Source organism: Podarcis raffonei, chromosome 2, assembly GCF_027172205.1.
Source record: "Podarcis raffonei isolate rPodRaf1 chromosome 2, rPodRaf1.pri, whole genome shotgun sequence".
NCBI classification, from domain to species: Eukaryota; Metazoa; Chordata; class Lepidosauria; order Squamata; family Lacertidae; genus Podarcis; species Podarcis raffonei.
Window position 1 is genome coordinate 124,187,795 of NC_070603.1, and position 23,095 is coordinate 124,210,889.

The window sequence follows — 23,095 nt, forward strand, 5'->3', positions numbered from 1 at the left end:
ATCCGGGATTGATTTGTTTGGCTCAGTCATGGAGTCCACTCCATCTCAAAGGTCAGTCATCTCTTTGGTCAACAAAATGCAGACCGAAGCAAAAGCAAAAACATCAAACCTGACAGAAGTTACTTCAACTTCCCTAAAAACTTTCAAGCTGACATTTAAGAAGGCTTGGGCAGTTCAGGCAAGCCTGGTCATTGTTTAAAAAGGCATGACTAGATGAAGAATATTCACAAAGAAACCAGTTGATATCCCTCCATACAGGGCTGACGGTGAGGATGTTAGAATCCTAGATGCTGTTGGTCTCCATCCAAATAGTGGAGGTTCATCACATAGAGGTATGTATGGAGTTTCAAAACTCATCTTATGATCCAACAGGGAGTTTCACTGAGAGGGTGCATGATTCCACGATTCCCCTCCTTGACTTCCTTATGCAGAGCTCTCTGGTCAGGATCCAGCAATCTCCATGCCTCAACAAACAGCAACGTCATCATTTGCACACTCCCCATCAGCATTTACCTCAATCTGGTTGGTCTCAATTTAAATTTATAAATCACTTTCTTCACTTGGAACCACCCTCCCATGTTCATGAGGAGACCAACTCTGTATTGTTTCATTGGTAACAGTAGAGGGAAAATGACTATGACTCACACTTAATCTAAGCACGACAGTCACAAGAGCTCCTGACTAGGCATTTAGGTGGGAGGTGTTCAATGTACTCTGTTCTCCCCTATCTCTCCTCTCCCCCCAATTTAAACCAATTCATGAACTCAGAACTCATACACTGACCACTAATGATAAACCATATGTTATAGATATTCCTGTAAATTTATTCTGCTATTTTTGAGAATCATATGAGAAGATTATTTTTGAGAATCACATGAGAATTCATTTGAGAAATCATATGAGAATTTGATTTGAAAATCAAATCTACATATTTGTATCATTTATGAGACCTATATGATCCTTGTTTTTAAAAGAAAAGGAAAAGTTATTCCTAAAAGAAAAGAAATTTTTTTTCCCCTTCCAGTAGCACCTTAAAGACCAACTAAGTTAGTTCTTGGTATGAGCTTTCGTGTGTGCATGCACACGAAAGCTCATACCAAGAACTAACTTAGTTGGTCTTTAAGGTGCTACTGGAAGGAAAAAAAATTTTTTGTTTTGACTATGGCAGACCAACACGGCTACCTATCTGTAACTAAAAGAAAAGAAAAGGGTAATGCACAGAGGCCCCATTTGTGATCAATCTGTAAAGCAGGTTACTTTAAAGAATCATGGCTTCTAGTGCTGCCTGATGGATCAGTGAGTTCTCTGACACTGGTAGGGCATTCAATCACAGTACAGGTTGTAGACATCTTGAGCTGCCAATACATTGCGGTGGCCGTGGAGCTGTGATGTATTCCTAGCTCAAATTGCCTGCAGATGTCAAAGGCGCAGGCAGGAAGGCAGGCAGGTGGAGGAGCACAAAAAGGTGCTCACCTTCTCAATCTCCATCCGCCTGCCCGCCTCATCCCACCCCCAAGCTGAGCAAGGCCCGATACCTCTACGGCTCCATCCATCCATGTCCCCATCACCACTCCCCTGGGACTCACCAGATCCCTCAGAGGTCCCTGGGAGGGAACGCTCAGAGGCTGTGAGGAGGGATGCAGGAGACAACCTGACCAGGTCAACTGTCCATCTTCCTCCTTCCATCCTCGCTAGGTTTACAGATTCAGACTCTTTCATCCTTTCTGAGGAGTCAAGAACCACCACAAGCTGCAGGGTCCTGGGAGAGAGGAAGAAACAAAGGGAGCTTCAGAGGCCCTGCAGGGATTTTCCTGGCCTAGATATTCCCCTGCTCCTGGAAAAGCACAAATGGGGCAGCCCCTTCCCAACAGAAACCCCATTTGAAACATCTCCAGTGGTTCCCATTTAATCTGTTGGCACCTCACCAAACTTCATAAGGCTGGCATGGTATGCACACTAGTGACCTGAGAGTAGACCCCATTGAACTCAGAGGGGCTTATGGATAGAACTTGGTGCAAAAACCAGGCACCATCCTGTCCCCAAGCCTGAAAACTGCAGCCCCAGAGCATGGGCAGAAAATAGCCAAGTAGCTATTACATGTGGGTGCCCCCACGTCTCAGTGCAAGAGATGCCTTAGCAGTTGAGCTGGCTGAGCCCCAAACCTCTTTCTGCTCATCATAAGAGCTGCTGAGAGACCCTAGAAGGTTGGGAATAGGATCTGGCTCCTGCTGTTTCTTAGCCACCTCCTCATTTTCCTTATTCACGCAAAATGGAGTGTTTTTGGTTGTGCTTTCTTTAGAGAAGCTCTCTTTGGAGCAGGGCCCGTGGCACTCGGGGAGAGACCAGAAATTTTTTAACCACTCCAGGTCAACACCCTCTTTTCCCTTAATTCCATATCATGTTTCCTTATACCATTTATAGCAATTAAAGCTTTTCTAACTTTAGTCTGCAGCAACTTCTGTGTCATTCACTTAGTGTTCTGCAGAATGCGGAGGCTAGACTGGTGACTGGGAGTGGCTGCTGGAACCATGGAAGACCGCTCCTAAAGGATCTACATTGGTTTCCAGTATGTTTCCAAGCAGAATTTAAAGTGTTGATGCTGACCTTTAAAGCCCTAAACGGCCTCGGCCCAGGATACCCGAAGGAGCATCTCCACCCCCATCCTTCAGCCTGGACCCTGAGGTCCAGCACCAAGGGTCTTCTGGCGGTTCCCTCAGTGAAAGAAGAGATGTTCCAGGGAAGCAGGCTGAGGGCCTTCTTGGTAGTGGCGCCCTCCCTGTGGAACACGCTCCCATCAGATGTCAAGGAGATAAGTAACTATGTAACCTTAAGAAGACACCTGAAGGCAGCCCTGTATATTCTATGTGCTGGAAGCCGCCCTGAGTGTCTGGGGAAACCCAGTCAGATGGGTGGCAGGTAAATATTCTTGCTGTTATTATTATTATTATTATTTATTATTCACACAGGATGCTGATGACGTGGCAGCTTCACCCCAGTGTCTTGCTCACACAGGATGCTGATCAGCTTCACCCCAGTGCCTTGCCAGGGCAGGAGGGGCATGGTCTTCCTAAACATATTGAGCTGAGCAAGGCTGGATGCAGCTCCTGCTCCCAAGAGTGGCACGTGCCAGTCTGTGCACTTGCTCTGCTGGGAGGGGGCAGATGTTTAACAAGGTTGGAAACCAGATCTCACCCGCCCTAGGGACTCCTCCCAAGAATCCTGGGAGCCAGAATTGGTTCAGGACCCTGAGAGGTGCAAGGAGACAGCTTCAGCCCTGCTGCCCAAAGACTGCAATTCCCAGAGTGGTCTCCAATCCCCCCTTCTTGCCAGGGAACTCTGGGAATTGTATTTGGGTAGATGGTGGGAGAGGGTCTCCCCTCCAGTCTCCACACTTGGGGGCGGGGGCTGTATCTCTCCACTCCACAGGGCTTCTCCTTCCTCGGATTCCATGGAGGCTTATTTTTGTCAAGAAATGCGAATTTCCCCTCAATCTGAAGGGGGCTTATTTGCATGCCCTTTTTGTTGCCCCAAAGACTCCCCCCCCCCAAAAGGAAGGCAGCATCTTGATCCAAAGGAAGAACAGAGTTGCAGACCTGCCGGACACTCAGCCCCTCCCTGGCACGGCAGAGAGGAACTGGGGGCAGGACCCTCTGCTCCCTGACTTGGGGGTCTCCCCCCCCATGCATGAGCTGAACGGGGGGGTTGCCTCCCCCCTTGCAGCCCTGGGACCCCCTTCTCCCCGCTGCACCCCAAGGGGGAAGAGAGAAGAGACTCACCAGATTCCAGGAGGGGCACCGAGGAAGTTTTTGCAAAGCAGAGAGAACAAAGCAGACTCCTCGTTGCTCGCAGGAAGGGACTGGGCAGGGAGGGGCTTCTGCTGGGGAGGACCTTGCCCTCCCCCGCCCTCCCCTTCCTGTCCTCTCTAGGAATCCCGCTCTGCTCCTTTTAACCCTTGGCAAGCCGAGGGCACCCAGACCGCCCCTCCCTGCCTGCTTCTGCGCTCTAGGGGCTGCCCTCCCTCCTCCATCTGGGCCAAGGACTGTGCATCAAGGCCCCCCCCCCCATCTTATGCAGACTGACGACAAGGGAGGTGGGGGTTCCCCGTTACCATTCTGCCGTGTGCATCTGGATCCGAACTTTGAAATGACTAAAAACCTGAATGTTAAAGCGCCTTTCTTGGAAGCGCCTTCCCTGGGACCCACCGGCAGGGTACATCCTGGAAGTCTCTCCGCCTCTCCCCCCCCCCACGTTTCTCTTTTCCTGGGGGGCCAAGAGATGCTCCCCTGCCCTGCACCCCCCGGGGCCCCTTTGCGGAAACTGAAGTGCGATGCCCACCAAAGGGAAGGCGAAGGTGAAGGACCCCTGGACCTTTGTCCGCAGACAGCGCCCCCCCTTTCTTCCCCACACCAAACATAACCACAGTTTTGAAAATCCTTCATATTCTGGGCATGTGCAGATTTTGCAGCTTTCTGTAAACCTGAGGCAGGGAAGAAGTGGTCCCGTTGTCCCCCACCTCCCAAAAAGTTGATTGACATTGTTACCGGAAAAATCCGAGGGCTCCCTTGGACAAAAAGTAAAGACACCAACCAGAGTAAATTGAAGCAAATCCGCAGCCTGTAGGCTTGGTCTTTATTGAAGAAACACTGTCCCGACAGGGTGCTCCCCTCACTTGCAGGTGAGAGGAAAGACACAGAAAAATGGTGTGCAAGGTCTTATAAAAAACTTTTGGAATTCCCATCCTGTAAGTCAAGCCCACCCCCAGAAACATCATGCACACATTACAGAAAGGAGGGGTTGAGGGAGGGGTTGTAGTGGTAACCTGAGTGTCCTGTCACCTGGCTGATTCCCTTCTCCCCCCTCCTCATGAGTCATTTTCAGAAGACAAAAGGTAGTCGCAGTTTCCTGCCCCGAGGGAAGATCTGATCATTGTCCTTTGTTCCAGTCCATGCTGAATCCACTCCCATATGGAAGTTCTTTGTGATCTTGATTGTCTTCTGTCTAGGACCATCAGGGTTGGCATAGCAACTGGGCAGGGCTCCTGTGGATGTGCTGGGATGGTGAAGGGATTATGGCTGGCCTGTATCAAACCTTCCCCATTTTGTAGTCCTTCCTTCATGGAGTAAAATAAAAGTGGAACAGTGCAAATCCGATGTATGGTTGATTTTCTATGAATTTATAACAGAAGCGTAGCATATGTAGTGTGTGAGTGTGAGTGTGTGTGAAGTTTGTACAAACTGAATGATGGGGAGGGTTCCTGCTACAGTTCCCCCCTTCGGAGATAAGATTGCAAAGGTGGCTACTTTGCAATCCTTTTCTCCGCACAATTTAAGGTGGTACCGTATTTTTCGCACCATAGGGCGCACCGGACCATAGGGCGCACCCAGTTTTTTGGGGGGGAAATAAAGGGGGAAAATTATTTCCCCCCCAGGCGCAGGGCTGGGGCGGGGGAAGCTTCCCCCGACCCCAGCCCCCAAACAGGCAGCTCTCTGCAAGCCGTGGGAGCGCTCTTGCGCAGGCTTCGGCATGCTGGCAACTCTCCGCAAGCAGCGGGACCGCTCCCGCTGTTTGCGGAGAGGTCCGCGAAGCCTGGGCGCGCTGATCTCAGCGCGCGCAGGCTTCGGCATGCTGGCAACTCTCCGCAAGCAGCGGGACCGCTCCCGCTGCTTGCGGAGAGATCCGCGAAGCCTGGGCGCGCTGATCTCAGCACGCGCAGGCTTCCGCATGCTGGCAACTCTCCGCAAGCAGCGGGACCGCTCCCGCTGTTTGCGGAGAGGTCCGCGAAGCCTGGGCGCGCTGATCTCAGCGCGCGCAGGCTTCGGCATGCTGGCAACTCTCCGCAAGCAGCGGGACCGCTCCCGCTGTTTGCGGAGAGGTCCGCGAAGCCTGGGCGCGCTGATCTCAGCGCGCGCAGGCTTCGGCATGCTGGCAACTCTCCGCAAGCAGCGGGACCGCTCCCGCTGTTTGCGGAGAGGTCCGCGAAGCCTGGGCGCGCTGATCTCAGCGCGCGCAGGCTTCGGCATGCTGGCAACTCTCCGCAAGCAGCGGGACCGCTCCCGCTGTTTGCGGAGAGGTCCGCGAAGCCTGGGCGCGCTGAGCTCAGCGCGCGCAGGCTTCGGCATGCTGGCAACTCTCCGCAAGCAGCGGGACCGCTCCCGCTGTTTGCGGAGAGGTCCACGAAGCCTGGGCGCGCTGATCTCAGCGCGCGCAGGCTCCGGCATGCTGGCAACTCTCCGCAAGCAGCGGGACCGCTCCCGCTGCTTGCGGAGAGATCCGCGAAGCCTGGGCGCGCTGATCTCAGCACGCGCAGGCTTCCGCATGCTGGCAACTCTCCGCAAGCAGCGGGACGGCTCCCGCTGTTTGCGGAGAGGTCCGCGAAGCCTGGGCGCGCTGATCTCAGCGCGCGCAGGCTTCGGCATGCTGGCAACTCTCCGCAAGCAGCGGGACCGCTCCCGCTGTTTGCGGAGAGGTCCGCGAAGCCTGGGCGCGCTGATCTCAGCGCGCGCAGGCTTCGGCATGCTGGCAACTCTCCGCAAGCAGCGGGACCGCTCCCGCTGCTTGCGGAGAGATCCGCGAAGCCTGGGCGCGCTGAGCTCAGCGCGCGCAGGCTTCCGCATGCTGGCAACTCTCCGCAAGCAGCGGGAGCCCAGCGCTGGACTCCCGCTGCTTGCAGAGAGGTGTGCGAAGCCTGGAGAGCGTGGGGGGTCTGTGCGCACCGACCCCTCTCACTCTCCAGGCTTCACCGAAAGCCTGCATTCGCACCATAGGACGCACACACATTTCCCCTTCATTTTTGGAGGGGAAAAAGTGCGTCCTATGGTGCGAAAAATACGGTAAATATTAACCTGCTATTCTCTGTCCCAGATGCGTGTGTCCATGTGAACCTGAAAGGGTTTTTTTTCTTCCACATTATTAAATAAAAAAATTACTCCACATGTAGAGAAAGAGAACTGTAAAAAAATACAAGAAAGGTTAAAAAAATAAAAAGAAAGCAAAAAATTAGATTACCAGTCAGATGAAAACAGAGTTGACGCAAAGACATCAGATTCAGAAAATAATTATTATTAAATAATACAAAGATATCATCAAAACCACACAGATTACTACTGGACTAAAAATGGGGGGGGGGAGGCTTAAAATTCAGCATGCGTTATCTGATAAGTAGAACTTGATGAAAATGACTTTCAACATGTGATTGACATGTCCCCAAAGTAAACACACACACACACACACACACACACACACACACACACACACACACAATGACCTATGAGGAACCAAAAATAAATAAATGCTAAGACACACAATTTTTAAGAAACCTGAAGTAACCTGTTTTGGCATTCTAACATCCCAAATGAAAATAAAAGAGTGTTTCTTGATGTGACAACATCGGCTAGAATGTTAATAGCAAAATACTGGGAAATGACTTAATACCAAGAAAAAATGAATGGCAATTTAAAGTTGTGCAAGTACTTTGAACTAGCCAAAATGACAGAATTAATAAGAAATGCTCAGGCAAAAGGTAAACAAATACCATTCCACAAACAATGTTTGGTTGTGCTTCGATTAATTTCATAGACATCATGGAAAAATGGATTAAATAAATGAAAACAGATTATTTGTAACTTAAAAAGTGTCAAAGCCACAAAGAGATGGAAGTCACTAATATAGCAGGGATTCAGACTTGTTTCACAGAACAGAAAGAAAGTTGCTGTGGGAGAAAAAAGGGACAAACACTTTGTTATCAGGGTTCACATATCCTGTTAAAAGGGGAAATTATTTCATGTGAGAAGCCTGTCAGGAAATGCTGTTCCTAAAATGCACACAAAGTCTGTGATTTAAATCCCATTGGGGGGGGGAGTGCTTTGATATTTACCTGTGAAAAGAATTTGCTTTGATATTTACCTGTGAAAAGAATTTGGCATGTTAAGATTTGAAACTTGGCAACCTCTTGACTTTGATGGTCCGGTACTTAACCCTTTTGTCTTACGTAGCCCCTGGAGCAAAGGACACATTAAGGGTGATTTCCTTCAGTGGTTCCAAGTTTTACATAAGGAAATTTGGATAAGTTTCTCCCTGCAGCCCAAGCTCTCCAAACCTCCTCTCCCCCCCTACAGTTCCCCCCTTCTTCCTCTCTCTCTCTCTCTCTTCTTTTTTTTTTAGCTGATCTAGCCTCTGTGCATGTGCAGAGTTCATGTCTCAGCAAACGTTTTATACTATTGAAAATGTTGAATCTTTCGGCTAAATTACCATTTGAATAAAGGAAATAAAGGGTAAGGAGTAGATTAAAAAAAAAAGGGTTAGATTTAAAACAAAACTCCGCAATTCAAGCATTTACCAAAGCTAGAAGTTTTCTAAGGGATCATGTTTCCTGCAGCCCAAGCAAGGGAGTGCTTCCTTTATTTACAGGAAAGGGCTATCATTATTGGTCATATTATTGGTCATTTTATCTGATCATTCGCGGAACAATACCACGCCCTTATATATGGGAAAAAATGGCCAGAGAGTCAGAATTCATAGGATTTTAACATTCTCAGTCATTTCAGCCTTACCATTTGCAAACAAATTTTTCTGCCCTTTATTTACAGGATAGATGGTCAAGGCTCATTCTACTTGACTATATGAATTTTTATGTGCTTAAACTTTGAATAGACTTTAAAGTTTGATTTTTGTAAATAACAGACAAAATGATAAACACTGTAATCACTCAAATGCCTGATATCACCAGTTCTGCTTCAAAACATCACGGCTTTTACCTCTCACCTTTTTAAAAAAACAAAGAGCAAAGTTGGGCTGAATTTCAACTCATCACATGCTTGCAGACACATGGCCCTCCACACAGCCACAAATTGAGAGAGCTGAAAGGGACCCTGGGGTCATCTAGTCCAACCCTAAAATACAGTGTTCAATAGCAAGATTTGTACTACGAGAGACACACACACATACTTATGTACACAGGCACAACTGGGGAGGAGATCACAAGCCATGCACCCACCATGTACTAAGGAAGAGGAAAACAAAAGTACCCAACTGTACACAGAACCCTTCTAGCAGATCTCGAGACAGTTTGAGTGAGTTTGCTTCCCCAGACCAAATAATGCAAGTTCCCAGAGAAATGATCTTCAAAGGAAGATTGACGTGAACAGCTCCTTTCCTAAGATAGGGAGAGGATCCTTCATCAAGCATAGCCAAAACAGCCATAGATTTGATTTAAAAGGAATACAAAAGTGAACAATTTTTTTTTAACTTGCAGAGGAATAGTAAGCCTAATTTAGATTATGATTATTATTATTATTTTAATAACTACACATAGGAAAGTGAGATGCAGGGTACCTTAGGGAAGATTGCTTCCCCCTACTTGCAGTTTCCTTTAAAGGAAGCTTACTCGGGAGTAAATTTACCTGGCACAGAAGTAAGAAGGGAGAAAAAAAACTGAAAGAGACAGAATGAAACAAGGGGGAGCATTTCCTAAGAAAAGAGGCCAGGAAGTCTTATAGAGACTGATATCAGGACTGGACTTTCTTCACAGCACATTTCAAAATACTGGAACAAAAAGACTGGAACATGGATGTAGACTCACAAATTCAAAAGTTGCAGCAAAACATCATCTAGCATCAACTTAAAATCATACTCCTCACTCAAGCTACTCGGAGGAAGACTCTTTGGAGCCTCTCTCATATAACAAACATTTGCACACTTCATTCTAAATTTTTTTTTCCTGTTTAAGATTGATGAGGCCCAACATGGCTTCCTTAGATTTAAAATTTTTGAAGCAAGCTTGCAATTTAAAAACTATGTGCATTTAAGAACAGTCTGTGGATGCCGAAGCCAATGTAAACACAAACCCTTTAAATATTTCTAAATCTTTGAGTACATCTCTTATTCATTTTTTTTATTTTTTAGAGAAACTAAGATCTCTAATGCGTGGGCTCTCAGGCTGGGCTGTTATTGTATCTACTGCCTTCTGAGCACCATTAAGTTTACGGTTTCATGTTCTAGCTTTAGGTTATAGTTTAACAACACAAATTTGATGTGTTCAGCTCTCCCTAAGGGTTGATTTTGTTGAAGGATCCCTGATTTTGTTGACCCTGATTTTGTTGAAGGATCCCTGAGGTGGCCGCTGTGCCCTGGGTTCCAGGTGGTGGGCCTAAGCCACCCACTAAAAGTTACAACGGTCTCGTACTTTGTACTTGGAAAGACCATTTTGCCCCTTTATTTTATTTTATTTTTCCCAATTGGAGATGACAAGCTGGAGGGGCATACTGGAATCCTCTCTGGGGCAAAAAGGCTTCATGGAAGCTTTGTTGCCAGGAGGAGTCCAGCTAGGGTGTTTAGTGAGCTCTCATTTCCCTCTAATACCGAGGGGGGGGGGTTGCTCAGTAGATTGCACTAGGAGATAGAAGAACGGGTACAAGAAAGGGATAAAGAAGGGGGGGTAGAGAAAATAATATTCTATCAGTATTCAAGTTATCTTTCAGCTAAAGCAATCCCTGCCTACCAGTAAACTACAAGCAATTTGTCAGAAAACCACAGGCCCTAGCCTGGAAAACCACAGGTCTCTCCACCCGGAAAACCACAGGCCCTAGCCTGGAAAACCACGGGTCTCTCCACCCGGACAATAACCATGGATCCGAAATTCTACCTCAGCACTGTTTACAAGACTAACCCTAGTGTGGGGCCCCAATTAGTGAACCTCCCTCTCTACCATCCAGGAGAGAGAGAGATTTGTAAGGACGTCTCCGGACGACTCCGAGGGAAGACGTCAGAGAAACAACAAAGTTCCGCGCTTTCCCCGGCCAAACTCCGAGAGGGAAAACGGGGGAAAGAGAAAGTTTAGAACGTTCCTGGCTGACTCCGAGGGGCAACGTCAGAAATAGAAGGAAGAAAAGTCCAGCTGTCAAGGGAACATTGCTTTCCACCCCCCTCCCAATGGAGCGCTGTTTACAAGACTAATCCTAGTGTGGGGCCCCAATTTGTGAACCTCCTGCTCTACCCTCCACAACAGCCTCCTGCCTAGCCTTTTGGACTAAGTTCAGGCTCCCTACTGAACGCCTGCACAGTGCAGTGCCAGATCGGGGTCCGAGAAAACAAAGTTTTGAAAGGAAGCAAATGACCTTGCATTCTCACGTACACGGGTCATCCCCAACAAGGGTCGCCGAGCAGGAGGGGCGGCTTCAATTGCATAAACAGGGAACGGAGAGAGAGAGGTTCGTAGGGACGCCTCCGGACGACTCCGAGAGAGGACGTCAGAGAAACAATAAGCACCGCGTTTTTCCCAGCCACGCTCCGAGAGGAAAAACAGGGGAGAAAAGGAGAGAGGGAGATTCGTAGGGGACGCCTCTGGGCGACTCCGAGAGAGGACGTCAGAGAAACAATAAGCACCACGTTTTCCCTGGCCACGCTCCGAAAGGGAAAACGGGGAGAGAAAGAGAAAGGGAGATTCGTAGGGACGCCTCTGGACAACTCCGAGAGAGGGCGTCAGGGAAACAATAAGCACTGCGTTTTTCCCGGCCTTGCTCCGAGAGGAAAAACGGGGGAGAAAAGGAGAGAGTTTAGGACGTTCCCGGTCGACTCCGAGGGGTAACGTTGGAAATAAAACGAAGAAAAGTCCGGCTGTTGTGGGGACGTTACTTTTCCACCCCCCTCCCAATGTATTTTCTTCAAACCATACTCATGTTCGTAGATGTCCCTCGTGGATCCCGGGATCCTTTCTCTTTAGCCGGCTTGACCTTGCCTTTGCTCCCCCTGGTTGGGCTTTTGGTGACGATTGATTACCGCCCGCAAAGAGGAGGCAGGGAGAGGAAGAAGTATCCCTGGGCTAAGGTTGCCCAGTGGCGCCCGATCCCCTCTATCTCCCTCCTCACCTTCGCAGGAGAACCAAGTGTCCCTGAGCATGGTCGCCAAACTGTTACTGGAAAAATCCGAGGGCTCCCTTGGACAAAAGTAAAGACACCAACCAGGATAACTTGGAGCAAAACAGCAGCCTGTAGGCTTGGCCCTTATTGAACTGTTGCAACAGGGTGTTCCCCTCACTTGCAAGAGAGAGGAAAGACCCAGAAAAATAGTGTGCAAGGTCTTATAAAAACTTTTTGAAATTCCCCTCCTCTAGGTCAAGCCCACCCCCAGAAACATCATGCATACATTACAGAAAGGAGGGGTTGAGGGAGGAGTTGGTGGTAACCTGAGTGTCTTGTCACCTGGCTGGTTCCTCCTTTCCCCCCTCCCCATGAGTCACTTCCAGGAGACAAAGGGGAGTTTGCAGTTTCCTGCCCCCAGAGGGAAGATCTGATCATTGTCCTTTGTTTCAGTCCATGCTGAATCCACTCCCATATGCAAGTTCTTTGTGATCTTGATTGTCTTCTGTCTAGGACCATCAGGGTTGGCATAGCAACTGGGCAGGGCTCCTGTGGATGTGCTGGGATGGTGAAGGGATTATGGCTGGCCTGTATCAAACCTTCCCCATTTTGTAGTCCTTCCTTCATGGAGTAAAATAAAAGTGGAACAGTGCAAATCCGATGTATGGTTGATTTTCTATGAATTTATAATAGAAGCGTAGCGTATGTAGTGTGTGAGTGTGAGTGTGTGTGAAGTTTGTACAAACTGAATGATGGGGGGGGGGGTTTCCTGCTACAACATTAAAATGGTGTGTGATGTGTGGCATCATCTCATCCATTAGGCTGGGAGGAAGAGGGTGTGGGAGGGAAGCCCAGCCAAGCATTGCCAGGGGACGGTTGGGGACGCTGGCAGAAAATTTCCTGGAGGGGCTCCAGAGCTGCCTTGGCGTCTTCCTCCTGCTCAGGAATCTGATTGAAGTAAAGCTGGGGTGTGTGTGTCCTATTCCCACTGCTCCCCCTTCCTCCAGGGAAGTTGGATTCATGGAATCCTAGGAACTAAGAGAGAGCCAGCCAGCAAAAACCACAGAGAGCATGTGAAGCTAACTCTTTATTAGCAGAAACAAGGACTGCTCCAGGGAGCCAGGAATGGTCAGCACTCAACTCTTCTCAGTAGTTGCAGAGATCCGGTTGGAAGAATCTGCATCCCAGCCCTTTGTGGTTCTGATGCACAAGAGCCAACTCCTAGGGGCTGATTGGCTTTGCCAATAAAATATTTGTAGGGTCCTGGCACCCCCAAATGGGCCCTGCCATTCAAATAGAGTGTGTGCACGGCATCATATGATCAATTCTGCTGGACAGTGATTGCCTAGGCCCTCGTATTATTTCATTCAGGTCGGCACATCTGCTGAGAAGTAAGTTTTCTGGATCCATTTCAATTGGGTTTTAGGCCCAGTTTGGGCTCAGAAACTGCTTTGGTCACCCTATATGATGATGACCTCTGTCGAGAGTTAAGGGAAACATTTCCCTGTTCATTCTTCTCGACCTGTCAGCGGCTTTTGATACCATCGACCATGGTATCCTTCTGGAGCGACACTCCGAATTAGGAGAGTTTGACATGACTTTTTGATGGTTCCAGTCCTAGTTGGATGGTCGTTCCCAGAGGGTGGTACATGGGGAGTCCCGCAGGGCTCAAGCCTATCCCCCAGGTTGTTAAACATCTACATGAAACTGCTGGGTGGTGTTATCTGGAGGTTTGGAGTACGTTGTCGATGTTACGAAAAAGGAGCAATGCAGAAGCGAGCTCCAGGTGGCTGGAATGGTAAACAGGAAACTGATGTTATTGGAATGTACCGTGGGAACAAGGGACAGTGTACTGAGCACTGGATGTTAGCTCAGAGTGTCACATGACCCTGTACTGGAAGTACATGGGTGGAGTTATTCTCTCTCTGCAGTGGGGATGTGAGGGTACAGACATGTTTTCTCTGTACTGCTGGAACGACAGAAATAAAAGTATGTAAATATATTTCTGTCTGTCTCTTTCCCCCCCCCTGGTGATGGGAGGGGGAGGAATGGTGTGTTCTTCTTCACGTTGGGAAGAATCGCCGATTGGAGACCTCCCTTGATCTTGCCGGGAGGAAGACAGGAGGTCAACAAGAATTCAAGCCGGGCACCTGGAGGGTGGCCAAATTCCTCAGAGCTTCGCTGGCTCTGCTGGCTTGAATTCGACAGTCCGCAGTATGCTGATGACACTCAGCTCTGTTTCTCCTTTACATCTGCAGGTGAGGCAGTGGAAGTGCTGGACCAGTGTCTTGCCTCGGTAATGGACTGGAGAGAGCCAACAAACTTCAGCTCAATCCAGATAAGACCGAGGCACTGTTAGTGGGTGGTTCCCTTGGCCACCTGCTCTTCACGGGGTCACGTTTCCTCCGAAGGAGCAGGTTCACAGCTTGGGGGTACTCCTGGAGCCTTTGCTGTCACTCGAGGCTCAGGTGGCCTCAGTGGCCCGGAGTGCCTTCCATCAGCTTCGGTGATTAAAATGGTGATATTACCAAAAATCCTACTTTTATTTTAAACTATCCCAATGATGATTGGGACAAAATATTTTAAAGGCTGGCAAAGAGGCCTTGCCAATTTTATATGGCAAGGGAAGAAAGCCAGAATAAAATCAGAAATAATGATGGGGCCAAAAGAAACGGGGGGATTTGCAGTCCCAGATTTAAGAAGATATTCTGAAGCAGTGTGCTGGAGTTGGATGAAAGAGTGGATGTTACTAAAAGATACTGAAGTTTTGGAACTAGAAGGCTGGGACAAAATATACGGTTGGCATGGAAGGATAGAGGGCTATAAGCTTGGGAAACAGAAGATGAAAATCAATTTGTTTGCAGATGATATTATTGGAATCATAACAAATCCTAAGGAAGGGATAAAAGAAATAAAGATAATATTAGAAGATTTTGAGGAATATTCTGGATTAGGGGTAAACATAACAAAATCAGAAATAATGTATTTTAATGTAAATGTAGCTGGGGAAAACGTAATAAATGGAATGGGCCTGGGGTCTAAAAGAACAAAATACCTAGGCATCGAACTCTGCAGAAATATTAACAAGACTGCAGAATTCAACTATAAGAAGGTATGGAATAAAATACTAAAGGATATGAAAAGATGGAGAAACAAAACGCTAAGCATTATAGCTAGAGTCAAGGTTACTAAAATGTTCTGGGTCCCTAAGTTGAGCTATCTCTTCCAAGCTATCCCACTAGAGATGAGAAAACAGCAACTGGAACAATGGAATCATGAGAAAAGACAATGGATATTTGGAAGTAAAAAATCAAGGATGCAAAAGAGATTTGTGTACAACCACAAATCAGAACTAGGGTGGGGCCTCCCAAACATTTACAATTATTACAAAGCTGTTCAATTAAAAAAATTACTAGAAATTGCAGTTGAAAACAAACAAAAGTGGATCAAATTTGAGGATGAGGCAAACAATGGCGCAGGAAGATTTGGAATTTTAACAAATAATGTAATCAAAGATTTGAAATCTGCAATAGGCCCCAGGAAATTGGCATTAGGTTTATGGAGGAAATGGCAACCTTTATGGTTAAAAGGGATTTCTCTAAGTGCACCCTTAGAAAGTATTTATGAGGTAACAGATGATCCCAAATGGTGGGAAATTCTAAACGCTAACGGATATCATATAGTCAAAGGTATGTATAGAGGAGAATCCTTAAAGTCATTGCAGGAAGTAATACAGTATATAGGTAAGCAATATTGGTTAAAAATTGGAGGACTATACAACAAAATTTCCAAAGTCCAAGAGACAGGAAATAGGAGTTTAGAAGAGCCAATAGAGGAACTATACAAACGAATGAAAAAACAAACAAACAAGGAATGACAGGTAAAATCTATAAGAGAATGATTACAAATAAGAAACAGACAACCCAACTTATTCAAAAGATAAGTAAGGAAGAACAAGTTAGCGAAGCAACGGTTGAAAGGAATAGGTGAGATTAAAGTAAGCAAATTTAGAGAGCTGAAATTAAAATTATTTCTAAAATGGTACAGAACTCCAGCCCAGCTTGCTAATATGGTAGCAGGATTGAATTCTAGCTGTTGGCACTGTAAACAAGCCAAGGGATGGTTTTCCCATATGTACTGGGAATTCCCAGAGATAAAGGAATTCTGGGGGAAAATCCTAAAGGTTATTAATACAAATTTTAAAATGAAGCTTTTAATAGATTTTGATTTCATGACAATGGGTAGACTTGGAAACATGGCTATAGAGAAAGGTGACCAGTTTACCTTCAAAGCTATGATATTAGCGGGAAAGGCAACGATAGCTTTAGGTTGGAAAGAGAGAGGAAAATGGACAGTAGATGCATGGAATAGTTATTTGTGTTGCGTTCGCAAAGTAAAGGAAGGATTGAAATCTGATTAATAAGAATACACACAGAGGCTTGAACCAGCAAGACTCTGGGAAGGGTGTGTATAATCGTGTCTCTCTGTGCCGTGAGATCCTCGCAGCCCCTGACCCAGGCCGTTTTTATTCACAAAAGAACTTTTTACAGAGTGTTCGTTAGAACCAATCAGATTTCTTCTGAGCATGGCCACTGGGCCCATCAGCTCCTGGCAAACAGAAGGGGAAGAAATGGAGGCAGTGAAAGATTTTACTTTCTTAGGCTCCATGATCACTGCAGATGGTGACAGCAGCCATGAAATTAAAAGACGCCTGCTTCTTGGGAGGAAAGCAATGACAAACCTAGGCAGCATCTTAAAAAGCAGAGACATCACCTTGCCAACAAAGGTCCGTATAGTTAAAGCCATGGTTTTCCCAGTAGTGATGTATGGAAGTGAGAGCTGGACCATCAAGAAGGCTGATCGCCGAAGAATTGATGCTTTTGAATTATGGTGCTGGAGGAGACTCCTGAGAGTCCCATGGACTGCAAAAAGATCAAACCTATCTATTCTTAAGGAAATCAGCCCTGAGTGCTCATTGGAAGGACAGAATGTCAAGCTGAGGCTCCAATACTTTGGCCACCTCATGAGAAGAGAAGACCCCCTGGAAAAGACCCTGATGTTGGGAAAGATGGAGGGCACAAGGAGAAGGGGACGGCAGAGGACGAGATGGTTGGACAGTGTTCTCGAAGCTACCAGCATGAGTTTGACCAAACTGCGGGAGGCAGTGGAAGACAGAAGTGCCTGGTGTGCTCTGGTCCTGGGGGTCACAAAGAGTCGGACACGACTAAATGACTAAACAACAATTCAGTCGGACATTGTCGCAGTCATGCCATAGGAAACAACTACTGGAACAAAAGACGTTCAGTGGAAACTAAAGACGCTATGCCCGTGGCTGAGAATAATTGTTTGAACCCTTCCAATGGGTATGCGGGGGGAGGGAAAGGAAAAAATTGTACGGGAAATTTAAAAATTGGAAGGAGATAATATATGTATGTAAAAAATCCCAAACTCGAATAAAATAAAAATTTAAGAAAGAAAGAAAGTAATGCAAAACAGATTAACCCGTTCCAGACTTTTAAAAACAACTCCTAAAACAGCAATTTAACATGAATTTTACTATTTAACGAGACCATTGATCCATAAAATGAAAGCAATAATCAATGTACTGTACTATAAAATAAACAGTACTGTACATTAAAATTAAAATTAATTTTTGTCCTTACCTGCACTGATGATAGACATTGTTTGGATGGGGGGTTTTATACATTGCCGCAGTCACACAATCAATCAAAAACAAAGAACAAGCCACAGTCACAAAAAGCCAAAGAAAAACACTTTTTTTTTGTAGCAAAAATAAAAGCACCAAATATAAGCTCCAAAGATCACCTCAGAACACTGCAATTTGAAATGGAAGGCTTTGATTACAATGCGGGGGGGGGGGGACGACACAAATTAGCAGCGCAACAGTGAAAACAGAAGCTCAGGAGCACGGTCGGCTTCCGAAGCAAAGTTCACAAACTGGAACACTGACTGCCAGGCTTGCAGCATTCGAGTTTAAAGTTGTTCAGGAACTAAGCTGTTTGAAAACCACTGTATATAGATATGGTTGCCATATGTACAGAATTGTAAGCAGCGTCTGGGCGGAAATTGCTGAAATGTCCGGGAAAATCTGGACGTAAGGCAGCCCATGTCGCAAGCGTAGATTTCGGCAAACTTCACTTGAAATGGATACGCCGCCCCCCCCGTCCCTTCAAGCCCTCCTCAGAAGGCTTGGTTTCAGACCCTTGATGATCTTGATTGAGTCCTCTGCATCATCTTCATGAGGTTTTCCCTTACTGTGTAGCAAGCTGTAAACCTTAAATTTACTTTCCACAGTTGTTCCCATAAAGCAAAGTCAATGTTGTGTCCTACATCTCTGGCCCAGCTTCTCATTGATGATTTCATCATTTCATTCTTTGTATTCCACTTAAGTAATGTTATACATTTTAGATACAGTGCTACCTTGGGTTACATACGCTTCAGGTTACATACGCTTCAGGTTACAGATTCCGCTAATCCAGAAATAGTACCTTGGGTTAAGAACTTTGCTTCAGGATAAGAACAGAAATCGCGCAGCGGCAGCAGCGGGAGGTCCCATTAGCTAAAGTGGTGCTTCAGGTTAAGAACAGTTTCAGGTTAAGAATGGACCTCCAGAATGAATTAAGTACGTAACCAGAGGTACCACTGTACTATTTTAACCCTGGAGCCTAATAACTCCCTTTCAAACTGGGAGTTTTGTTCTGCAAATCCATTTTTTAAAATCTAACTTAAATGTTCCATTCAACTGATGGTAACTTGACCAGTCTCCCTCCCACCTAGAGGAAGAAGTTCCCTTTATAGGGATCCCACATCCAATGAAGCAATACCACATGGCATTAAACCTAACCTCCCAATACATTGACCTTAGCGGGTAAACTATTGGTCTGCTGTGTCAAAGTTTTACTGGACGGTTGGATAATATTGGCAAGAGCGCCTGTAATCTCACAGTCACCACTTCCCCTGGAATAAGAATCACTTCCGTCCAAACCAGTAAGTATGTCTGTAATTATGACAATCCGACCAATGCCTAGATGACTTAAGCCCTATATCGGACTCCTCTCCATGGGTTTCCCCCCGAATATAGAGCATGGTCCAATCCCCTGGACATTCTCAGACATACAGAAGTCCTTCTCAAGTTCATGAAGGAATCTGAAGAGGTGATTCAAGCAACAGAAAAGGAGATTCCTCCTAAAGATCAGGAAGACCTTTCTGATAGTAAGAGCCAGCAGTGAAAAGGAACTCCCTCAGAAGAGAGAGAACTCTCCTTCATTGGAGGTATTTAAGAAGAAGTTGGATGGCCATCTGTCATGGATGCTTGAAATGATTTTTTTCTGCGTTGGCAGGTGTTGGACTAGATTCCGAATCTACCATTCTATTATTCACCATGCTGTGAGTTCTTGAATTGACTTTTTTACGAGTGAAATTTTATCCACATTCCATGCGCTGATATGCTTTAAACCCTGTATGAACTATTTGGTGGGCCATGAGAGCGGCATTCTGACTGAAGCTCTTCCCTCATTCCAAACACTAAGAGGTTTTCTCTCTGGTGTGAATTATTTGATGGGAAGTGAGTCTGTGGCTGTGACTGAAGCTCTTTCCACATTCGAAGCACTGATAGGGTTTCTCCCCTGTATGACTTTTATGATGGGAAGTGAGACTTTCCTTCAGATGGAAGCATTTTCCACATTCCAGGCACTGAAAGGGTTTCTCCCCTGTATGAATTCTGTGATGGGAAGTGAGATCACTACTCTGATGAAAGCTCTTTCCACATTCCAGGCACTGAAAGGGTTTCTCCCCTGTATGAAATTTATGATGGGAAGTGAGACTTTCCTTCAGACGGAAGCATTTTCCACATTCCAAGCACTGAAAGGGTTTCTCCCCTGTATGAATTCTGTGATGGGAAGTGAGATTTGATCTGTGACTGAAGCTCTTTCCACATTCCAGGCACTGAAAGGGTTTCTCCCCTGTATGAATTCTGTGATGGGAAGTGAGATTTGATCTGTGACTGAAGCTCTTTCCACATTCCAGGCACTGAAAGGGTTTCTCCCCTGTATGAATTATTTGATGGGAAGTGAGATTTGATCTGTGACTGAAGCTCTTTCCACATTCCAGGCACTGAAAGGGTTTCTCCCCTGTATGAATTCTGTGATGGGGAGTGAGATCCCTACTCTGATGAAAGCTCTTCCCACATTCCAAGCACTGAAAGGGTTTCTCCCCTGTATGAATTCTGTGATGGGAAGTGAGATGTGAGCTTTGACTGAAGCTCTTTCCACATTCCAGGCACTGAAAGGGTTTCTCCCCTGTATGAATTCTTCGATGGGAAGTGAGATGTGATCTGTGACTGAAGCTTTTTCCACATTCCAAGCACTGATAGGGTTTCACCCCGGTATGAGTTCTTTGATGGGAAGTGAGACTGTGGCTGTGACTAAAGCTCTTTCCACATTCCAGGCACTGAAAGGGTTTCTCCCCTGTATGAATTCTTTGATGGGAAGTGAGACTGCTCTTCTGACTGAAGCTCTTCCCACATTCGAAGCACTGATAGGGTTTCTCCCCGGTATGAGTTCTTTGATGGGAAGTGAGACTATTCCTTTGAATTAAGGACTTTGCTTGCTTGGAGGGGGACTGGGAGCTCTGACGGATGTTCTCTCCACACTTTGAATATTTATCGGACTCCTCCGCTATGTGGATTCTGTTGTGGTTCCCCTTGTTCTTCCCTTCGAATTCATCACCATCTGCAATGAAGAGAGAAGCTAATTAGAGCCTCAGGAAGAAATGGAGCTCCAGATTACTGAACAATGTTAATGAATGCTTGTGATAGAGGAAGAACTGAAGAGAGTTAGATGTGAGTCCTTACTATAGTTTTCTCTGCCTTTGTTGGCTGGAATTGCTTGGCTTTTATCCGGGATAGATTTTGTTTGGCTCAGTCTGTTGGAGGGGGATTTCCAGCTGGTGGCAGAGGACAGAGTGACTCCAGGAGACATAGGTGTAAAAACCCAAACTAAAATGAAGACTTTATTACCAAATAAACACAAACTCTGGTGGGTGTTATTCCTGCATGCAGGCTACAAAACGCTCCTTTTTCCTTTTTACAGCCACGGCCAGTTGCAACCAATTAACCCAGAAACTTCTTAAAGGGATACACACATGTTTCTGTGTAGGATGTCTCCCAACACAGTCATGGAGTCCACTCCATCTCAAAGGTCAGTCATCTCTTTGGTCAACAAAATGCAGACAGAAGCAAAAGCAAAAACAACAAACCTGACAGAAGTTACTTCAACGTCCTTAAAAACTCTCAAGCCGACATTTAAGAAGGCCTGGGCAGTTCAGGGAAATCTGGTCATTGTTTAAAAAGGCATGACTAGACAAAGAATATTCACAGAGAAACCAGTTGATATCCCTCCATTCAGGGCTCACGGTGTGGATGTTAGAATCCCAGGTGCTGTTGGTCTCCATCCAAACAGTGGAGGTTCATCACATAGAGGTATGTATGGAATGTCAAAACTCATCTTATGATCCAACAGGGAGTTTCACCGAGAGGGTGCATGATTCCACGATTCTCCTCCTTGACTTCCTTATGCAGAGCTCTCTGGTCAGGATCCAGCAATCTCCATGCCTCAACTAACAGCAACGTCTTCATTTGCGCACTCCCCATCAGCACCTAACTCAACTTGGTTGGTCTCAATTTAAATTTATAAATCACTTTCTTCACTTTGAAGCACCCTCCCATGTTCATGAGGAGACCAACTCTGTATTGTTTCATTGGTAACAGTAGAGGAAAAATGACTATGACTCACACTTAAGCATAACAGTCACAAGAGCTCCTGACTAGGCATTCAGCTAGGAAATGTTGAATTTACTCTGTTCTCTCCTATCTCTCATTTCCCCCCAATTTAAACCAATTCATGAACTCAGAACTCATACACTGACCACTATTGATAAACCATATGTTATAGATATTCCTGTAAATTTATTCTACTATTTTTGAGAATCATATGAGAAGATTATTTTTGAGAATCACATGAGAATTCATTTGAGAATTCACTTGGAGCAGCATGTAGCTATCCTGACGGCGCAGCTGGACGAAAGACGGACTCAGGATGCACAGGTCAGACCCACCCCCATCGCAAGGAAGGTACCGGGGCTGGTACACAAGTTTGGTGGGAAGCCCCAAGATTACAATGCTTTCCGAACGGAAGTACAGTACGCTTCGGAACTGCAGAAAGATGACTTTGCTGATGACGGGGAGAGGGTGGCTTACATTGTGGGGCTTCTGCAGGATGGGGCGCACGAATGGATCAGGCCCCTAATGGCGACGCAAAATGATGCCTTGAAGGACCTTAAGAAATTCTTCCAGGCAATGGATGCGATGTACTCCAGCGATGTGGAGCAAAGTGTGACTCGGCGGGAACTGATGGGGTGCAAGCAGGGGAGCCAGTCCGTCAGAGACTACTGGTCACGTTTTGCAATGTTAGTCCACCAGCTCGGGTGGGATCTGGACTCTGAACCGATACAAATGTTGTTTGAGGAGGGTCTGTCCCCCGCAGTGAAAGACGAGTTGTCCCACACGCCCCGACCACGGTCACTGGATGAGCTCACAAAGGCTGTGCTTGCGATTGGCGTACCCCAGGAAGCGCGGGATCAGGAGAAGCGCGAAATGAGAGGGGAACGTTTCCATGACTACCGCATTCCTGAGATACCGAGACTGCCTTCCCAGGCGGCAGAGCCAATGGAAATTGATGGCGCATGCACGCGCGAGGTTTCAAACTCCAGTGAAGGTCGTCAAAGGGAGGGAAAGGAGTGGAAAACTACCAAGAAGTGTTTCCTCTGTCAACGACCAGGACATTTTGCTAAGGTCTGCCCTCAAAGAAAAGCCTGGCAAGGGATGGTGGGGGCTGCTGGCTGCGAGGAGAAGGGGGAGGAAGGGCAGGCGCAGGGAAACGACAACGCCTGGCTGCCAACCAGCAGGGGCAGCAGCCAGGCCAGCAACCAATAGAAGTGCCCCAGCCTGACCCTCCCAAGGCAGCTATAGCCATAGAAGTGGTGCTAGAACTCCCGAATGGGCACCCCGTCAAAGTTAAGGGACTGCTGGATTCAGGCAGCTTGTGTAATTTCTTCAGCAGAGACTTCGCTCTGGAGCACCAACTCCACCTGCTGCCTCTAGATTTTCCCTTGCAAGTGACCACCATCGATGGCAGGGGATGTCTAGGGGGGGAGTGACACACCAG

General features: G+C 46.7%; 1 protein-coding gene and 1 pseudogene across 1 annotated transcript in view; both read right to left on the reverse strand.

The window, feature by feature from the left end:
* Positions 1 to 23,095, reverse strand: part of LOC128409384 (zinc finger protein 470-like) — a 420,794-nt gene that overhangs the window by 138,475 nt on the left and 259,224 nt on the right. The window lies entirely within an intron of this gene.
* The window catches only part of LOC128409497 (zinc finger protein 850-like), a 38,543-nt pseudogene that overhangs the window by 1,669 nt on the left and 13,779 nt on the right, over positions 1 to 23,095 (reverse strand).